General features: G+C 33.9%; 1 protein-coding gene across 1 annotated transcript in view; it reads right to left on the bottom strand.

Annotated features, from left to right (window-relative positions):
* The window catches only part of LOC128232624 (enterin neuropeptides-like), a 29,786-nt gene extending 17,020 nt beyond the window's left edge, over positions 1-12,766 (bottom strand). Inside the window, exon 1 of the mRNA XM_052946289.1 lies at positions 12,611-12,766. The gene's annotated coding sequence lies outside the window, so the exon portion shown is untranslated. The remainder of the gene's footprint in view (positions 1-12,610) is intronic.
* Positions 12,767-14,199: the final 1,433 nt, after the last annotated feature.

Below are 14,199 nucleotides of genomic sequence, written 5' to 3'. Positions count from 1 at the left end.
ATAACCACGCTCTTGCGTACCGAATATTCCCTCAAAAATCATTAAATACCTCGTACCAAAAAGGAGGGTTCAGTGACAAAGCAAGCAGCGAAATTGGCGTTAACAAGCACCTAACGTGACAAACCAAGCAGCGTAAATGACAAACCAAGCAGCGAAAGTGACAAACCATGCACCTAACGTGACAAACCAAGCACCTAACGTGACAAACCAAGCAGCGAAAATGACAAACCATGCAGCGAAAGTGACAAACCATGCACCTAACGTGACAAACCATGCACCTAACGTGACAAACCAAGCAGCGAAAATGACAAACCAAGCAGCTAAAATGACAAACTATGCACCTAACGTGACAAACCAAGCAGCGAAAATGACAAACCATGCACCTAACGTGACAAACCAAGCAGCTAAAATGACAAACCATGCACTTAACTTGACAAACCAAGCAGCGAAAGTGACAAACCATGAATTTGTTTTATGGCACAATGACCGAAGTTTAACAGGCACGCCCGGTCTAGATCGCCCGGTCCCGGTCACGGCCGAAATATCACCCATAGCTCCCACATTTAATCACTATTCATTATTTTATATGACAATCACTTTGGTAACTAGAAATATTGAAAGTTAAGTATGCATGCTAACTAACATTTGTTGTCTACGTAGCCAGATTTGATGTCATGTCTTACAAAACTTTTAAAGCAGAAAAGCTTTATTTAACACTAGACAAAACGCAATAAATTGCCTGTCCGGTTTGTCCCCTGTAGTTTTCATTGTTTTAATAGTATTTTTATTTACCAACACATACATTTATAGCGTTGATATCTTATACCGTGCTGATTTTAAATAGACCGTGTATTTTGCTACTTCTATCCTCTCCGTTACCGATATAATTTGGCTTGAATCCTATTATGCAAAGCGCTTCCAACTACGGTACAGAACACATTTTGTCCTCAATATCAATGACCTGTCCAATTGTTCTTATATGTTTTATTTCATGGCATAAATCAGCGCCATCGTTTAACTGGACTTAGACGGAATAATAGCTCATAAATAGCGATCATAGAACATATGACTTACGCGAAATAAACGTCGCCTTTGTCCTTGCCTAACGATTTGTGAACATTAATGTTTTTCTCACAGCAGTCCGGAAGCTTCTGATATTTGTTCATGGCTTGACATAAAACTCCGAGACAAGACAGTTCTCAGGCAGGAAGCCCAATTATTTGGAAATAAGTAAATATCCGTACCAAAATGGTTTACGTCTAAGACAAGTCTCATACACGCTGTTTTCTGTTACATTATACGACCTTACATTCGTCATCTTTTTCAAAAAGACTTGAAAATGCTACTACGTTAAAAATGTTAATTTCTTTTTCGATACAATATTATTTTTTTACTTAATATTGCAAAGCACATGTTGTATACAACAAATTGTAAAATAGGAAACTTTTTATCTAGTATCAACATGTCCATCAGGGAAGATTACATACGCCAACTGATTAATGATACCAATAATACGCAAACACCAACATTCAATTAAGTGTAGTGATATTTAAAATCCAGGTCTTTCGGTATAATGCATAGGCCTTTAGGTTACCGATGAAGCCGGTTCAATAGTTGGTCGTCTAACTGTCAATGGGCAGTCATAATTCAAACTGCGACTATTATTTTCATACTTTGGGAGCATTTGGTGCATCAAATTATAGGACCTCTTTTCATTTACTATTTAACCATTACTGATTTGTGAGACTCAATAATATAAATCATCATTACATGATAAAACATGTTCACATCATATCGCACAGCACGCTTGGAGTTGTAAAGCATAAGTTTCTCTTGTATGCGGATTACTCTGCAATTCTAGTTCCTGGTAAACATAAAGATGAAATAGAATGTGCCATCTCCAATGAATTGGAAAGTGTAAGTGAGCGGCTTATATGTAATAAACTTTCATTGCACTTAGGCAAGACAGAAACAATTCTATTTGGGTCAAAGCAAAGGCTGAAATCACAAGGTGGTCTCAATGTCACCTGTAAAGGAGTTTCCACTGTAGCTAAAAGTTCAGTAAAGTACCTTGGTGCAACTATTGATAACTGCTTATCTTTTGAAGACATGGCTATGTCAGTCACCAAAAAGGCTAATGCAAGACTCAAGTTTTAGTATAGGAAACGAGAATTCCTTAACGGACACACTAAAAGGCTGCTAGTTATGTCCATTATTCAGTGCCATTTTGATTTTGCTTCTACTGTCTGTTTTAATTCCATTACCCAGGACTTGCGAAACAAGCTACAGGTTACCCAGAACAAAATTAGGAGGTTTATTTTAAATTTAGATTTTAGATCCCATATTGGCAAGGAACAGTTCACCACTTTAAACTGGTTACCCGTAGCAAAAAGAATAGACTTTATAACTCTCTGTCATGTTTTTAAAATACATACTAAAACAGCCCCTTCCTATATGATGGAACATTTTATTCCTGCAAGTACTGCACACAATTATAGTACTAGGCTTTGAGTGTCAACTACGACCAATAGTGAAGATACATGTACTTTCGTTGATAGTGGACGCTATTCTTACCCAAAGGTCAACAGTTTTGGTAAAAAGTCATTTGCCTACCGTGGGGTGGGTGTTCATTATGGAGCAATTTATCACAAGATTTAAGAAAGATCAAAACCTTGAATAAGTTTAAGTCCTCTATTAAGACACACTTGTTGGACTAGGACTGTTCCTCTTTTATTCCAAAATAATTTTTGTAATCATGTCTTAGATAGATTTATCTGAGTACTTACTCTTATGTTTTTTATTGTAAAGCAAATTTTATGGTATAATATTTCATTTTATAATGCTCAAAAATGTCTTCCTATATCAACCAATTAATATAAAAAGGACGACAATGGAAATAAGGGATTTTTAATCTCTTTTTTTTGTGTGTTATTATAGCAATATAAAGTGGTTTTAACATGGATGCATTTATTTATTTGTATTTTTATCATGTATTTAAATGCCATGTTATCTACATTTTATTTCTGAAATAAATCTATCTATCCATCTATTTGGAACATACCTTAAGTCCAACAGCCGGCCTTGTATTTAACAAGTTCATACACGGCGCATAATACAGTGCTGTACTTACTTTGAACCACCAAGCAGTCGTGTTGTTTATACTAGAAAGGGCAAGTACTAACTCAATATCTGTTCAGTGATTAGATTTACCGGCGCTTAAGGTCCGGAGGCCATCTTGTGGTTTTGTTCAATACAAGCGACGGCATTTTGTTCTAGATTTATCTGTAAGTGTTTCCAATAAGCCATTTTCACAGATCGTATCGCCCCTATCGACCTTCATATTTAATGCCTAGATATGACAAGAAAATCGACTACGGTGTAGGTGATCGCCAGACTAGTCCTCAGTAACTACAAACCCCGCGTCCTAAACTCGTCTTGTCAAAGTTACGAATTGCAAAATCGAAAGGTATTGAGTTGCTCTTCCAGTCCTGGTACTTTTACAATGATCAAAATACACGCAGGATGTGTGTTTTAAGAGATTATCGCAAGATTAGTGGAACGGGTGCTACATTCCGATCTATCTCGGGGCACATACTGAGTGCCTTGCTACACGTCAGGTCCCAATCTCGATGGCCACGTTACTTGTTTTACCCATGATTGAATTTCATCACATGACGTTCTCGGAGTTTGGAATCTTAGTAGAAATTAAATTGTGGTTCAAATGTCATCAAATTTGGTCAGTGTATGATAGAAAGTGCAAGATGTTGTGTGACTGTGGATCAAATTACGAAAAAAATGGAATATTTAAATAATGAAATAAACTGAACAAACATATTTTCTTAAAGATGTATGATCCCTTCATTGTGTTACATGAATTTAATAAAGACTGACTAAAAGATAGTTATTTTACATTTCATTGTATGTTAACGTAGAGCTGAAATTTGTTTCATATGAATAAGATCTTGTGTGTATAAGAGTGATGTACTGTGTTCGTGGTAGCACGGAGTAAGCCCAATTTTGAGATTTAATCTATTGGTCTCTCCCTTTTAAATAGTTGTTTAATGACTCGATAGTTTTGCCATAAAATTATTCCATGTAGTCACCTTGTTCACGACTAGTAAGCGTCACTTAAATAACTGTATTTTACACAATTGTATCTTTTCTTTTTCTGTTTCCATATTAAAACTGAAGTCTATGTGTTGAAAACCTAGACATTTATAGATTATGTTGCTTTGCGGATAGTAGCTCTGGTTGCTTTGATTAAGTTCGATAACTAAGTTTACTAATGCTTAATATTCTATCATATAAATTTCGATTGGATGAGTGGCTGTCTTTATGTTGTTTTCAAAGTAGAAATAATTTGCTGCTTCAAGTATTTTATCTTATTATTGTTTTGAATGAATTAGGTTTCCTCGAGAAACATAGATACTTGCTTTGAGGACCAGACAAACTCAATTTATCAAACGCATTTCTTTTGCCATTATAGTTAGCGATCTAGTATCGACATAGACACTATCTATGGCTATATACAACTATAATTGAATAATCAAGAGCTATATAATATTCAAATGGTCATGAATTCAGATTTATAATACTAAATGATTTCAATATTTGTAAGATGTTCTATATAAATTGGAATTATTTCTTACATTACGCCTTCACTGTAACTTTCAATGCTCAAATGTGTACACAAGTGCCATATCAAAGAGTTACTCCAAGATTTCAAGTTGATGAGCTATTTCTAAATTTGTCTTAGGATAAGTTTCTTGTTCGTTCAAATTTAATTTGAAGCAGAGATGTGTAGTTTAATGAATAAATAAAATTGGTTTCTTCTATTTGATATTTTTATTTATTTAGGAACGCCTTTGATGGAAGAATATTTATATCTATACTCCAGGAATACCGGACAAATTCAAGGAGCATCAAGTAAAATGTCCATGTATCACTGATTTGAAATGTATTTTCAATCACAATTTGGCAATTTAGGTTATGCTAATGTTTTATAAGATGTCTTAAATAGTTTAAATATAAGTTGAAAGTATTTAAGAAATAAATGTGTGAGTTATATTTGTAGAATTGAGAAAGTTTGGTGTAATATTGATACTATAGGGCCGATTTTTTAAAACTTTGTTAAAGTCAGAAGTGGGATTAACGAGATCGTTGTTAAGTTTAAAACGTGAATACTTTGTGATCTGCTCATATCTTTTAATAAAACACTTACAACTGAAACAGGTGTCTATGATGGTGTTGATAACAAATGTGTCCATTTTAGTTCAAGAGCAATACAGATTTGAAAGTTAACAACGATGACGTTAACAAAGTTGTTAACTTTAACAGAGTTCTGAACAATCGGCTTCATGTGTGTTGTAGTGTCTAGTATGCCCCATTATCTCACCAAAGTCATTGAACAGCCTCAGTGAATTCGAGACTTCTATATAGTAATTCTATCTATTTTGTGCAAAGTATGGAAATGATAATCTCGGTTTGGTTAGGTTGTGTATTCACAATAACGTCCAGGACAACACAGACAAAGCTCTCAGCCAGGCACTGACGTATACATTTTTTGCTAAGAAAATGATACTCCATTTATCTGTTTAATGTTGGAACACTACATTTTTCAAGAACAAAAGCAAACAAAGTTTGGCAACTTGTTAACTAAATACCTAGATATAAAGAACGCATGTTTAAATAGTACATAACAGAACATTCATATCAGTCCAAAAATTCAACATAATTACATACAATGAAATAGATAAAAAATGATCCTTGATCATTGACAGGAAATACAGATCGTTATTGAAGACATACGGGTTAGCATTTTACAATATAAAAATAAACACACACGAATGAAATCAGCCATATGATGATATTTTAATGTTAGGAACAGTCGGTTGTTGCGCTTTAAGACGATGTCCAGCTTACAAGACGTTTAAACAATTACACGATTATTTCGCATTGGATCCTTTAATTATGTCATCGCTAGGTAAAGGAGCATCTCATTGAAACAAACAACACATAAACACCAGTGAAAATAGCATGTCCTCCACAGATCGCTATTAGGTACCCCTAAACGAAGATGAAAATGGAGTAATATGTGCATACTGCCATGTTCTTCTCTTGATTGTTTGTCTCTTTTACCTATGCATTTTGGGTATTGTGCACCAAGAAGCATTTTCAAAATAAGTGTTCTTTGCATAGACAATATTTTAGGTAGCATGGTTTTACAAACGTATATATGATGCAGATGCATGGCATCACAAATACACTTACAGCCAATAATATCATTGTCAATGGATGTTGCTACCGCGGCAATTTGGCATATTTGCAACTTGTGATTAAGGCATTGTGTAATTAATATAAATTACAAAAATATAACTAATAATCAGATACTTTTTCTTTTATGAAAAGTTACGTCAATGTATTAAAAGGCAACAAGTTAACTGGGTCATGGCGACTTTTTTAAAATAAATTTTAAGCCCTTTGCACCATGAGCCTGTAGTATTAAGCTGTTTTCGAGGCAAATTGCAATGTGTCCGGTATAAAACGCACTCTGCACGTGAATGACATCATTATGGAAAACTAATTAATTTAGATAATCTATTAAATCACAAAACCTTTTACGATATTATCGTTTAGCGCGATACAAGATGTAATCTAAACTTTTAACATGCCGCACGCATTGTCTGGCCATAATCCATCTTAACAAAACTGCTATACAATCACTGACTAAACTTCTGCAATGAAGAACACACATTAAAAAAACTGTTCACGTCATCCTCAAGTACAAATCATGTTGAAACAAATCTTGATTCATTTAAGCGTTTGTCCCAACCTCCCAACTTGACAACTGTAATTTGCGATCGGTTTTTATCCCCTATTGCCTGTATCTTCTATTTAAGTTTGTGATGCAGATAGAACAAGTAATTAAGTTTCTTTGCCAAATTTATTTCCAGCAGAACTTGAACTATTTCGTTCATATTCCTTGAAGGTAATTTGTTTAGTATCGCATGTATATGCAGCACACTTATTTATATCCAATAACATTGGTTATAACTTATTCAGACCACGTTGTTGTAAGAAATGGCTAAATGTTAAGAATACCCTCAGTGTAATTCCTTATTAACAAGGCAATGAAAGAACTTTCGTTTGAGGACAGCAGGGTGTACTTTCATTGTCATTGTTAGATTTGTGTCAATCGTACAGTCATAACAATGATATTATATCATGCTGCTATTCCTGATATAATTATTTTACCCCAACTGACGACCGTTATTTACATTTACGCGGTAAACTCATAGTTGGATCCGAACATAAGGAGTACCATTATAACCAAAATTTCAACAATATGATACAAGTATTCTTGTGTTAATCCAACAACACTAGAAGGACATGCAAATGGTTTAAAGCTCTGCTTTTGTTTTTAATACGTGTCAATATATCATTTATATAACAGTATAACATACAATGTTATAATCTGATGTATGATATATACGTTAAATAAAATGTGTGTAACCCACCCATTGACATTTGACCTTATATATCTGAATCTGACTATGTAGCAAGATTCACATCCATACATAATACTTATACAAAGAAATAAGACAGAACACAAAGCAACCGAATAAACATGGAACTAGTCTTCGGCATGTACTTAATTTAGTTTCATTACAACGACATGCGTTATACAAAGTTAGATTACCACAAAGAAGTCACATCAAATTGATCCAGCAATTAAGAGGAAGGTTCTTGCTCAAAATAGGAATTTGCTAAGCAAGTTCTTTGCAAGATGACATAATCAAATAAAGCTCATAATTGTTTTCTCTAGTAGAATGAACGAAACACGCAAGAGGTCAAGCGTTGGTGACATCTGGGAAAATATCGCTCGCTAACGTTTCTCGATGCATTTACTAAATGTGGTAGCGTCATTGTTTTGTTAGATAAAGTTATGGTTCATCAGTTCAAACACAGTCTTAGATACCTTTTAGTTTTACTCCAAGGTGTATTAATGTTGCCATAAAGGTGTTACACGAGTTTCGTAATAAAAACAATGTTTGTTTTCACAAGATTGCTGTGCATCGCTTATAACACTAGTACTCACTACTGTATGTAAATTAATGAACAGAACATTTGAAAATCCGCGGTTGTCATTGGCCAACACAAAAATGCAAACACCAAATACTTTTATAGGAGTCCATAGTACGACAAGGACTATTTTAAGGTTGATGTTCCCCCCCCCCACCTCCCCTTACCCCGCACACACACACATTCTCCCACCCCAGCTCCAGTAAAACACAGTGTTATCAGTTAGTGTAGACATTTTCAAGCGCTTATATCCACCCAGAACCAAAGTCAATCGGAGAACATTTAGTTATAGTAAGTTATGTTTTCGTTTACCGTCCTTGTAAAAGGTTAAATGATATGAGCATTTCTTCAATGTTCTATTTAATGAAAGTAGCTAATAAAACATTGTTGTTTTTGAAAGATATTCATACAATGTTCGTTTGTAATTCAGTTCTGAAAACAAGAGTTCCCTTTTGCATAATGTTAAATCCAAAATCCCAAAATGATAAAGACCGCGTCAGTGGCCGCGTCAGTTAGAAAACACTAAAAGTGCTTAGAAAAGTATGCCGAATTTAAGATTGTCTTCACAGTTAAATCGATCAATGCGGCTTATTTTACTCTGGGGATTATCATATCAAAATGAAACATCAAGGTATTTTGCATAATTATGGTAATGCTAAAATGTTCTAAGCCTCATTCCTTGCGTGTGTACAATGTTACAGACAAAATGAAGATTATAATGGTTTTTAATTATGTTATTATTTTCGGATATAATTATTAAATTGCCAAAGGTATAGTCTAATTCAAATATAAAAATTCAGTAACACGCTTAATTTCAATTAAAAAGATGGAGAAATAATCCCATGGTCACGGCCAGGGACGATACTCAGAGTATTAAACTATATTATTTTTTTTCGCTTTTGGCCATTTGATGCTGCGTTCTCTAAACACAATATTATAATATTTCAAAACAAACATCAGCACACCAACATAATTCGAACATATTTCCTAGGTTTTTGATCAAATACAATCTGAAAGTCTATTCTTTCATCATTGGAATGTTTTGAAATGTATTATATATCTCGCGACTTTTAACACCTTTTACAATATAGGTATCGATCACGCGTATGCTGGGCGGTCCGAATGAACCGACCCGAGGGCACAAGCGGAGGCCGAAAAGAAGGCTTGATGAGTTAGCGACCATGCAGCGTCCGCATTCACGCGAATAATACATTTTTGCGTACGTACAAGAAACGTTTATTTTGATTAAAAGTTGACATATTTATGCTGTTTTAAAAACTTTTTACACATTGCTCGTGGTTAGTTGTTTACTGGCGCCAACATCATGACTTGCCTTTAAGATTTGCTATAATTTTGTTGTCATACCTATATATATATAATATTTTGACTGTGCCCATCTTAAATAGCTCAATTCTAACTGCGTATCATTATCTACTTAATTAGTATTCTGAAGTGGCGAATTGTATAACGTGAGTTGGCTGACTAAGGGTAAGATAAGGGTAAGAAAGAGATTTCAAGGCCCGATAAAAACAGGGAAACGCATATCTGATTCGCACCAATTGGTATCAACCTGATAAGAAGTGTTTTCAATCTATGGTATAATTTAATGGGGAAAACAAAACCCCGCACCCTGGTGACCATTGTTTTGAGAAATTACCATGATTTTCAGGTCTGTGATGTTTGCCGTCCAGCCGGATAGCCGGACAGATGTCCGGCCAATTTTACGCACTACTTTGAACTAATTTCGTGAGCATTTATCTGAATTATGTATACGTCAATCATTTTTAAAAGAAGGTATTTAGATCGTTCGTTTAAGCTAAAAGGAAATTAACACTACTCTGAGCGGCCATTTTTTTGGCGGAACGGTGAGCACAGCTATGATAGACGTCTTCAGAAAAAGTCTCTGAAATGATTTCAAGATCTCGCAATTAGTTTTTGACAAGCATATTGGAGACGCGGTTTGGAGAAGTCGTTTGAAACAATTGCTATTTAAACATGTCTTATATACATCAGGTTGCAACATTATCTGTTTCAGTATTATAAATTGAAACGGATTAATTCAAAGCAGAGCTTATGCTGTTCTACGTAACAATCGTTGACTATGACGATAGCTGACAGACACCAGCTCACATTCAGCTGCACGCATTCAGAAGATAAAGCTAAGGTTTGGAAAACTATATAGTAAAGTATATGGTCAAGGTCTTGACTTAAAAACACTGTAGTCTGGGTTTGAGAAAACGTAAGTTATATACATTTTAATGTTAGTTTTTTCTTACGGCAACCGTCGGACAGTAACATTCTGATTGCGTTCATAGACATAAAATATATTTCCCTGTAAACATATTAATGTACAGACATATTCTGCATCATAAAGGAAAATAATGCGTCTGCTGTATTATAAAACATATTGTTTATAAACTTGGTATATAAATCATAAAGCATTTCATTCTGAGAAAACAAGAGGAAGTTCGCTGAAATTGTTTGTTGGTTGAAAGATTATGCTCATATTACCTCATTAAACGAAAGCCTCCTGTGCAATTAAAGGACACATATTCAGTGAATATAAAAAGTCTACACGGTAGTTATTCATTTTCTGGTCCTTAAGGATGATTAAATAAAATGACTTAGTGTTTTTTTTAATATACTACTTAATAACTAGTTTAGTACAAGTAAATCCGGTGCTGGTGGGCAGTTATAGTGTTTCTTTCAAAGCCAGACTGTGTTTTTCACCATTTGTTTTATATTTATTGCCATATATTACAAAATAAGACGTACACAAGTATCAATTTTGTATAATGTAGAGAAAGCCCAATGCTAACATACGATTTCTCTCTTCTGTAATTTCTTCGAGCTGCTTATCAATATGTAAATATTGGAGCTAACGAACACTTGATTTGGTAATGTAAAAACGTTCCACTTTGTAAAGTGAGTGTAGACACCAAAAACGCAGAAAAAAAAGAAAACAGAAGACAGAGACAGCCCTAAGGGATTGAAGAATGTGGTAGAGGTGGGGTAGAATCGAAGGCACTGTTCGAAAAAGTTACGCATACTCAAAATTCCGTTGGTTAGCCGAAATGAATTGAACCGTTTGGGTGTCTTTTATGGCTTCAACGGATCGTTCTTCCAGAATGTGTTCAAATATGAAACGCAATTGGAACTTACAATGGAATGTGTCATTAACTCGGTAATCAAAATTATTTATTACGTATAACTAGGTTAACTATTGCCCTGTCGTTTTCCCTCCACGTTGCTAGATCATTCAAAGACTAAGAGGTATAATGCCTTTATGATATTAAAAGTCAATGACACAATACACTGCCTTGAATATAAATTAAACATAAGTACCGCCTTATATTGTATAACAACAAATGGTTTATTAATCATAGATATAGTACTTTAAAAAGTAAATAAACTGCGACGGAATAGTGTTAAATGTATAATGCATGTTGAATTCACGGGATATAAATGCATTTTATGTACTATGTACCTTGTGGGTATACGTCAAATAAAAGTATGTCCTGTTCTGTTATATTATGTTCTGTTAAAAAGTTGATGGTAGACTGTCGATCATTTCAACATATATACTCACTTTCCTGATTATTGTACATGCTGTCATGAATTTGCTTAGAATTCCTTACATGACACATATTGTATTGCACAATTATTATCTAACCTGATTATGATATCACAATAATATAAAGGATTATGTTAAAGTCACGGTGATATTGTCCTCGACGGTAACATTAACAATTGTTCAATGTATTTCAAGAAAACTATATCCGTCATATATGTGACGTAATTATGTAATACAAGCATTCAAATTTATAAAGATTTAAGTAGAAAGAAAGAGGATTAAAATACTGTTCTGGTTCAACAAATGGTTTGCATCAAAACTGCTGCCTACCACACGATCTGTGTTGTCTATTTATAAGATTTGTTGCTGTTAAAATTTCTCCCACTAAACTAATGGAATACGTTTGTTTCACAACTAGGCTAATATTGATATATACCCGAGTTAACGGATAGGGTCTGAGAGCAGGTCCTTACAGAATGATTTGTTTCTCAGAGGACGCAAGCAAGTACACTTCAATAATACCCCTCGTGCTATTGTTATTGTTAATTAAAATTCGTATTCTAGACATTGAGATGGCTTTAATAAATTGTTAATAAAACATAGCTTCTTTTTAATTAACTTTTTCTGGAAACAAAAGCTTTATTTTAAATTCGTAACAAAATTTTGATAATTTGCATCTAGGAATATAGGATGAACCGAACATCCGTTCTGAAACAGGTATTCAGACTATTTTCATTTCAATAAAAAGTTATAACCAATATAAGTAAGATTTTATTGTCTAACACTAACTAATATAACTAAAACAAAACTTAAGACAACATTTGTATTTATTATTTTGATAAAATCCCAACCCTAAATTCAAACATAAAAATGTATTCAGAGATTGTTTGTTTTTAAACTAAATGTGTTTATTGAAAGTTCACATTAATATGATTTGAAAAATAAATAACTCACCTTTGATTTAAAGTCCGTGGATAATTTAAGTATTTGTTTTACCACGATATTACCATTTAAATTTAACCAGAATTGTGCCACTTTTAACGTTGTTATGCGCTTCTCCTTGTTGAAAATCTAAAATAAAGGACTAGTACAGATATAAGTTACAGCAAAAAGTAGTCCTGTGCGGAAGATTGTAAATGGGGAAAAGCGGAAGAACATCTCACATATCAACACCGCGACTGTTCGAATCAATACGCCATTTCTAAATAAACCAATCAGCGGCGTGTTATTGTGGGCGAAGTGTGACGTACTAGGGAGCATGCCCGTTCGCTATGTGCTTTTTAACACCGATTGTTGGAACATTCATTTACTAAGTCATTCATCAGGAGTAATGTTTTAAACATGATAACCTTTTTCGGAGAGAAAACAGAATAATGCTATGCAGTGGTTTTGTCATTTTCGAACATCTTTCGTACGAATAAAATAATAGCGTGACTTTTTGAAATACATTATTTTAAATCAGAAAAAATGACATGCATCTAGCCATGTATGTTTTACTGTATTCGATTTTGATCAGGCAATTTGACATTTAAAATTTTGGTACGACCTCTTTTGAATTATACAGTTCTGCATAAGCATATCGTGTGTGGTTATTTTATGTTATAATGATGATAACCTGAGAGCCAGGTGCGATTTAATTATCGTATAAATGATATCAAATAGGGTGTTCTCCAATAGAGAACAGTGCTAACTATTAACCAAAAAAGCCACCAATAAATACCTTTCAGTACTGCTATATTGTTTCGAAAACTAGCAAAATAGACCAATTTATCTTATTTTGTTTATTTTGTTTTAGTCAAAAAGATCTAAACAGCGACTGAAACAAACTATAAATAATTACTAGTTTATTGAACACTCGTTTAAGGTCTTCTGTTTAGCGAAAAAAACCCGAAGAAAACGAAGAAAAAAGTCTTAGCGGTAAACTTAGCTCACATGTTACCAATCACAGTATGCACTTGTAAGAATGGTTAGCCCAATGACTATGGCGTTGATAGTTGTCGAATTATGCCCATTGCTTGCTATAACAAACGAATGTGTTTAGTGTTTTCTTAAAATACTCTTATTTCAACCGTTCAACCAAAAGCAACGTCCAATAACACTTGTTCTCCTTGTCAAACTAAATGTCTCCTCTGCTCTGAACATAACGGTGAGTTTGTACTGAAGTACATGTTTCAATAAATGAATATGGCCAGGAAATCCTTTTTTACAGTTAGAATAAAATCAATCTTTCTATAGTTTTTGTTAGTAATGGATATACGGATTTTTTTAATGAGTATTGTTTTTTTTCGTTGCACTATTCAATGAGTTTGGAAAAAAAACACAATATCGTTATCCCGATAAGGCCCCGTACAAAATGAAATGCCTCCGGTGCACTGTATAGTCGAGAGAATGAATATATCTGTAACAAGTAATCTTATTAAAAAAGACGAGCGTCAACAAGAAACAACTTTTGATTATAATGAAAGCGCTGAACGCGTTGTAAGGTTATAGGTGGGACAGGCATTTTACTTTTTCACAATTCTGTTTATATGCAATAACAATCG

This window comes from Mya arenaria, chromosome 4 (assembly GCF_026914265.1).
Source record: "Mya arenaria isolate MELC-2E11 chromosome 4, ASM2691426v1".
Classification (NCBI taxonomy): Eukaryota; Metazoa; Mollusca; class Bivalvia; order Myida; family Myidae; genus Mya; species Mya arenaria.
Note: the sequence above shows the minus strand (reverse complement) of the source record. Positions and strands in the feature narration are given on the sequence as shown.